Consider the following 5,320-nt stretch of genomic DNA (forward strand, 5'->3'; position numbering starts at 1 on the left):
TCCCTCTAAGCCTCTCATTCTGCTTTTCTCCCTCTCCACCTCTTCCCATGGGGTGAGTGGGTAGGATGTGACTGTTAGAGTCATAACAAGCCGGTGGAAACGAGTCAGACATGGGAGCCAGCAGAGGAGCCCTGCTGCTTCGCCCACCTTCTGATGACTTTACAATGTGACAAAACCGCTCGTCCTTGTTTCACTAAAGGCGACGTGTGTGCCAACATGCTGAGGAGCGCCCAACAAGAAAAGATGAAAAATGATAACAATTTGGCAGGGGGTTGGAAAAGAGGATTGAGTTGTGGCGAGCTGAATGTCTGCATCCATAGATCTTTTGTTCCCACACACTGAGGAGCACCAACAGGTCCAGGAAGCCTAATAGCGCTTCAAGCTTCCTTCCTCGGGGAAAACCAACCAGCCCACTGACGAGCTCAGCAGGAGTCTTCAGATCCAACTTCCACTTATCTTTCTTTATGTATGTGGCTATTGGTTGGCTTGCTTGAGCTACGTGGCCATCTGTCAGTCACACTCTAAAAACTGTTTAATGTTAACAAGACTAACAGACCAAAGCCAAGCCAGTGGCTTCCCAAGGTTGTACATGAGGATGGAATATAAGTTACATTTCTGCATGAAAAGCACTAAAAAACGAATAGTGTCATATATTTATCCCGTATGTTTCCAACAATGTTCAAACTCTCAGAAATCTGTAATTTTACTCAGGGTAACAGTGTGTATTTGGTCGCCTCTCGCTATACACTGATCAGCAAAAAGATTAAAACCACTGACAGTTGAAGAAAATAACACTGATCCTCTCGTCCAAATGCAATCTTCTGCTGGGAAACCTTGCAACCTGGCATGCGCAACCCACCAAATATCGTTGCAGACCAAGCACACTCCCTCATGGCAACAGCAGTCCCAGACAGCAGTGCTTTTCCCATCATCACAGTGGATGGCAACACCACAAAAACTGCTCCGGAACAGCTTGAGGAACGTGACAAAGTGCTAAAGACATCGAAACTCCCCAGATCTCAATCGTATCCAGCACCTGTGGGATGTCCCAGAACAAGTCAGATCCATGGAAGGCCCCACCATGGGTTGTCCGTGGCACCGTGCCATCAAGGCGTTGACACAAGACTTTCAGGCGTTCGGTGGTGTCTGGCACCATAGCTTTGGCGGTGGATCCTTTCTGTCCCGTGAGTTGTGAGGTGGAGACTCCATGAATCTTCTGGCACGTCCCACGGATGCTCAGTCGGTTTGGGATCAGGGGACTTTGGAGACCATGTCAGCGTCTTCAGCGCTTTGTCACGTTCCTTGGGCCATTTCCTGAGCAGTTTTTGTGGTGTGGTGTGGTGGGGGGGGGCATGGTCACTGGGAGTGCCCCTGCCACAAGAAAGTGTTTGGGTGGGTGATGCGTGTCAGGTGCCATCCACATGAATGCCAGGACTCAGAGTTTCCCCAACATAACATTGCATTGTAACAAGATGACCAGTGTTATTCACTTCACCTGTTAGTGGTTTTAATGTTGTGGTTGCATGCTAACCTTAAATAGTAACATTTGCTAACTAGCACTATACAAAAAGTACAGTGGCGGATCAATATGATGTCTCTAGTTTTGCAGGCATTTCTTCATGAGCCAAAGTATTTGACAGGTAAGTTTTCTGACAGATAGTGGCACTAGATTAAATGTTAAGGATAACGAATCTTGAAGAGAACATGAACATCTGTCCAACATTTCATGACAGTCCATCCAATAGTAGTCGAGGCATTTCATTAAAAACCAAAAATATCTACCCCGTACTTGTGCTACAGTAAAATGCAGTCATTAGGGTTCATCATCTGGGAACCATGAATGTGTGGCCGGAGCACTGTGTACCCCCTCTCGCAGCAGGGCGCTGTGTTGTGCTATTGGGAGCACTGATTGATGGGCGGCACCGCGCCGCTATATAGAGTGTCCATACCTGGCGCGCCTCTCTCTCTCCTTTTCCCGAATCCGCTGGTCCCTGGTGGTGGCTGTGGCCTGCCGTGGTGAAGCTTGGGTGGCGTGGCTGTGGTTTGGTGCTGTCGTGCTTCTTGGCGCACCTGCCGTTGCGGTGCGCGTTTCCTCCCGCAGCGCACAGGTAAAGCGCACAGTTGCTTCTTTCTCCCATTCAATGTGCCGAAATGCGTAATGGTGACAGTCTTCTTTCTGCACAGACTGTGGTGGCGTGGCTGTGGTTTGGTGCTGTCGTGCTTCTTGGCGCACCTGCTGTTGCGGTGCGCGTTTCCTCCCGCAGCGCACAGGTAAAGCGCACAGTTGCTTCTTTCTCCCATTCAATGTGCCGAAATGCGTAATGGTGACAGTCTTCTCTCTGCACAGACTGGTGGCGTGGGGCCGGGTTGTCCCGCTGGTAGCCCCTCTGGGTGTGATTGTGCCTCCGTGTGGTAAGTTGGCGTTGTCCGCCTTTTTCTTTTATAATCTGTTGCTCCGCTTCTGGCTGATTGTAATAATTTTATGCTGCAGCCTGGAGTATTCCTCCTCTCGTCCTCTGTGATGCTGTGCCGGTGAGGCCGAAGTAGCTTAACCCACTGCTGCAGCTTCCTGGACTGCACTGCTGTTTTGGCTCTGCTCTGGTCTCATTGACTCGTTGTGGCCTCTTCTGGACCTGTTTTCGTCCTTGGGTTGTGCGGCGCTGTGTGGCCCGGTTGACTGCCCGTGGCCATTGCGCTTTTCATTGAGCTCGCGCCTGGACTGGAATTGCCACTAAATACTATTGATTTATCAATTACTTTGTTAATGTGATTTGTCTTGTATGTTTGTAGGTTATTATGTGTATTGGTATTTTGGTTTCAGTTTCTTTTATTACTTTGTGTGCGTGTGTGCGTGTGTGCGTGTGTGTGTGTGTGAGTGAGCTGTTAATCACTGAAGCCGTTTTCATTTTTCCCTCTCTGTTTGTGGACAGGCGCTGTGGGCCCAAGGCGGCGACCCAACCCCTGGTGGTGGGTTTTCCTCACAGATCCTCAGTTGCGTGTGTGTGCAGTGCCACAGGTGTTCTGATTTAGTTTTTCCTCCTCCCTTGATTTTGGTTCTGGGCCGCCGTGGTAAGCCTCAGCTCCGTCCACTCATCCATTCATTCCCCCTCCCTTGGCCCAAGTGGTTTCATGACGTGCAACAGTTGTTAAGTTGTGAATTTTATTGATTTGCAAAATAAAGTATTTCTGTATATATTTTCTACAACAGTCTCTTGCCCTGTGGTAATTTTGGACCTTGCGTGACCTTACAAAAATTATTACATTAAAATTATTCTAACTATTTCCTGGGGCGCAACTCCCCAGGTGGCGTTGTTGGTACACACACCTTTTTCTACCCTCCTCTTGCCACAAATGTCTGAACCAAATGTTGTGTTAATCCATCATGTAGATGTGGAGATATTTCACTGGATAACTGAAAACCTTGAACTGCTGGTGGTGCTAATTGAAAATGAAAGGATCACCAAAGTCATTGTGATTCATCCTCTTGAGAACCTGCATGTCAGCACCAGATGTCATGGCAATCCATCCAATATTTTTCAAGATATTATACCCTGGATTAAAGTCACGGAAAGGTCGACAGTTCTTCTGAGGGCACGATAAAAAAAAGACCTTTTCGACAACTTTACAAAATAAAAAAAGAAAATGTAAATATACCCAAGTCTCCAGAACAAGCACTAATAAACTGAGGCATTTTTTGCACAGCCTAAACTGTTTCCAAGATATAAATAATGTTCTTTCTACGAATACATTTGTCTGCCCACTCACATTGTGTGGGCAGACAATGGGGAGGTAGACCAAAACACTGTGGCAACAAAATGCAGATGCTGTGTCTACACTGACGGAAATGAAACAAGCAGAAGAAACAGGTTTTACAGCAACTTTTCCACTACTGGCCAAATTTTTGTGATACTTTTTAGAATTTCTGGCATTTCAACTTTCCATGAAGATATTAAAAAAAGGCATAAACACAGCTGGGTTAAAATACACTTTGAGGACTTTTAATGCCATTAAACTCTTAAATAAATACAGTGAAGTGCACACACAGTGCAACAGGAGCCTCTCCGATGAGAGTCGACTCGCACTCGGCCCACTGCAGGGGTCCTGCTGTGGTCAAGCCAACTGTAGGAATGCAGACTGGTATCCCAAGGGCAGTGGGTTAAGAATCTCTCTGTCTGCTTCTCTTTTTTTCTCGTCCACCCAAAACAGTCCAGGGCCGTGGAATGGTGTTAAAACAACAGGGCTCTCTTAAATTAGCCCAGTGCGAAAGTCCAATTCAGCGTTTCCTTCACGGTTCAGCAAAGAGCTCTCCCTCCCTCCCTTCTTCCCTCCCTCTCCCATGCCGGGGTCTTCTGCAGGCCACAGCTATGTAAACCCGATCCAAACAGCCAGGTGATGGAGATGGAGGTCTGACTTAGCTTGACTTGGATGGCAACTGGCCAGCTAACCCGCTTTCTGTGCATCCAGTTGTTTAGCTCTTGTGCCTCGTCCTCACTTGTGTAAACAGGGAGCATGATGCAACCGTGCAACTGCGGATGAAACCGGGAAAAACTTCTAGGTGTGTCTGTCACTGATTTAGATGTAGTTAAACTAAATAAAACTTTCGATCCGCAGCCAGTTCAGTTGCGTTCATTTGCCATAAAACTGAGCAGATGCTAGGATGTCTGTTGTTATGATTGTATTTATCCAGACTTTATGAACCCAATGCCCTATCCTTGGAGCAACACTAAGCATATTGTCAACTCATCAAAGACAGAGAAAAACCGCTGGAGCGGGCGATCATCTCCAGATCTGCGATCCTCTGCTCTTGCGAGTCTCCTGCCGTCCGTGCCATACTAATGAAGATTGATTCATCTGTGTGTCGTGACTGGGCTGAAACAGGACGCTGATCTGGCTGATTTGCTTTACATCAAGGTTCGGTCCAAAAGTGTGTGTCTGTGCATGCTTTCCTGCTGTGTCTCTCTCTGTCTCTCACACAGTTGGATACAGGCTTGGACTCCTCTGACTTTTTTTCCCAAGCCAAACTGCCTTTGTGGCTTCTCTATTGGAATCAGTCACCCACAGGCTTCTGACCTGCTGACCATGAGCCCCGTCAAGGTATCCGTCATGCCCAATAGGGACAGGATGAGGTTGCGACCTTGACATCCAGAGCCAAAGAGGGCAGATGTAGGGATCCACCTCCCTTCAACACAGACTTTTCCCAGAGTTCCTCTGAGATTCTTGATTCCTCTTGGACTCCTTCTCTTTCCGGTCCCATCACTCTCCCTATCTCGCCATCTCCAGCTCAATACCTCTCTCCAGAGTCCATATGTTAAGAGATACA

General features: G+C 47.6%; 1 long non-coding RNA gene across 2 annotated transcripts; it reads left to right on the plus strand.

Annotated features, from left to right (window-relative positions):
- The first annotated feature begins 2,022 nt into the window (after window positions 1–2,022).
- On the plus strand, window positions 2,023–2,848 carry LOC140992402 (uncharacterized). Of its 2 annotated transcripts, XR_012178043.1 has the most exons (4): window positions 2,023–2,108; window positions 2,185–2,271; window positions 2,348–2,412; window positions 2,492–2,848. It is a non-coding gene; the product is annotated as an uncharacterized lncRNA (long non-coding RNA). The 2 variants fall into 2 exon arrangements; XR_012178042.1 differs by having other exon boundaries at window positions 2,185–2,412.
- Window positions 2,849–5,320: the final 2,472 nt, after the last annotated feature.

The sequence above is a fragment of the Pagrus major genome, chromosome 24, assembly GCF_040436345.1.
Source record: "Pagrus major chromosome 24, Pma_NU_1.0".
In the NCBI taxonomy this organism is placed as follows: Eukaryota; Metazoa; Chordata; class Actinopteri; order Spariformes; family Sparidae; genus Pagrus; species Pagrus major.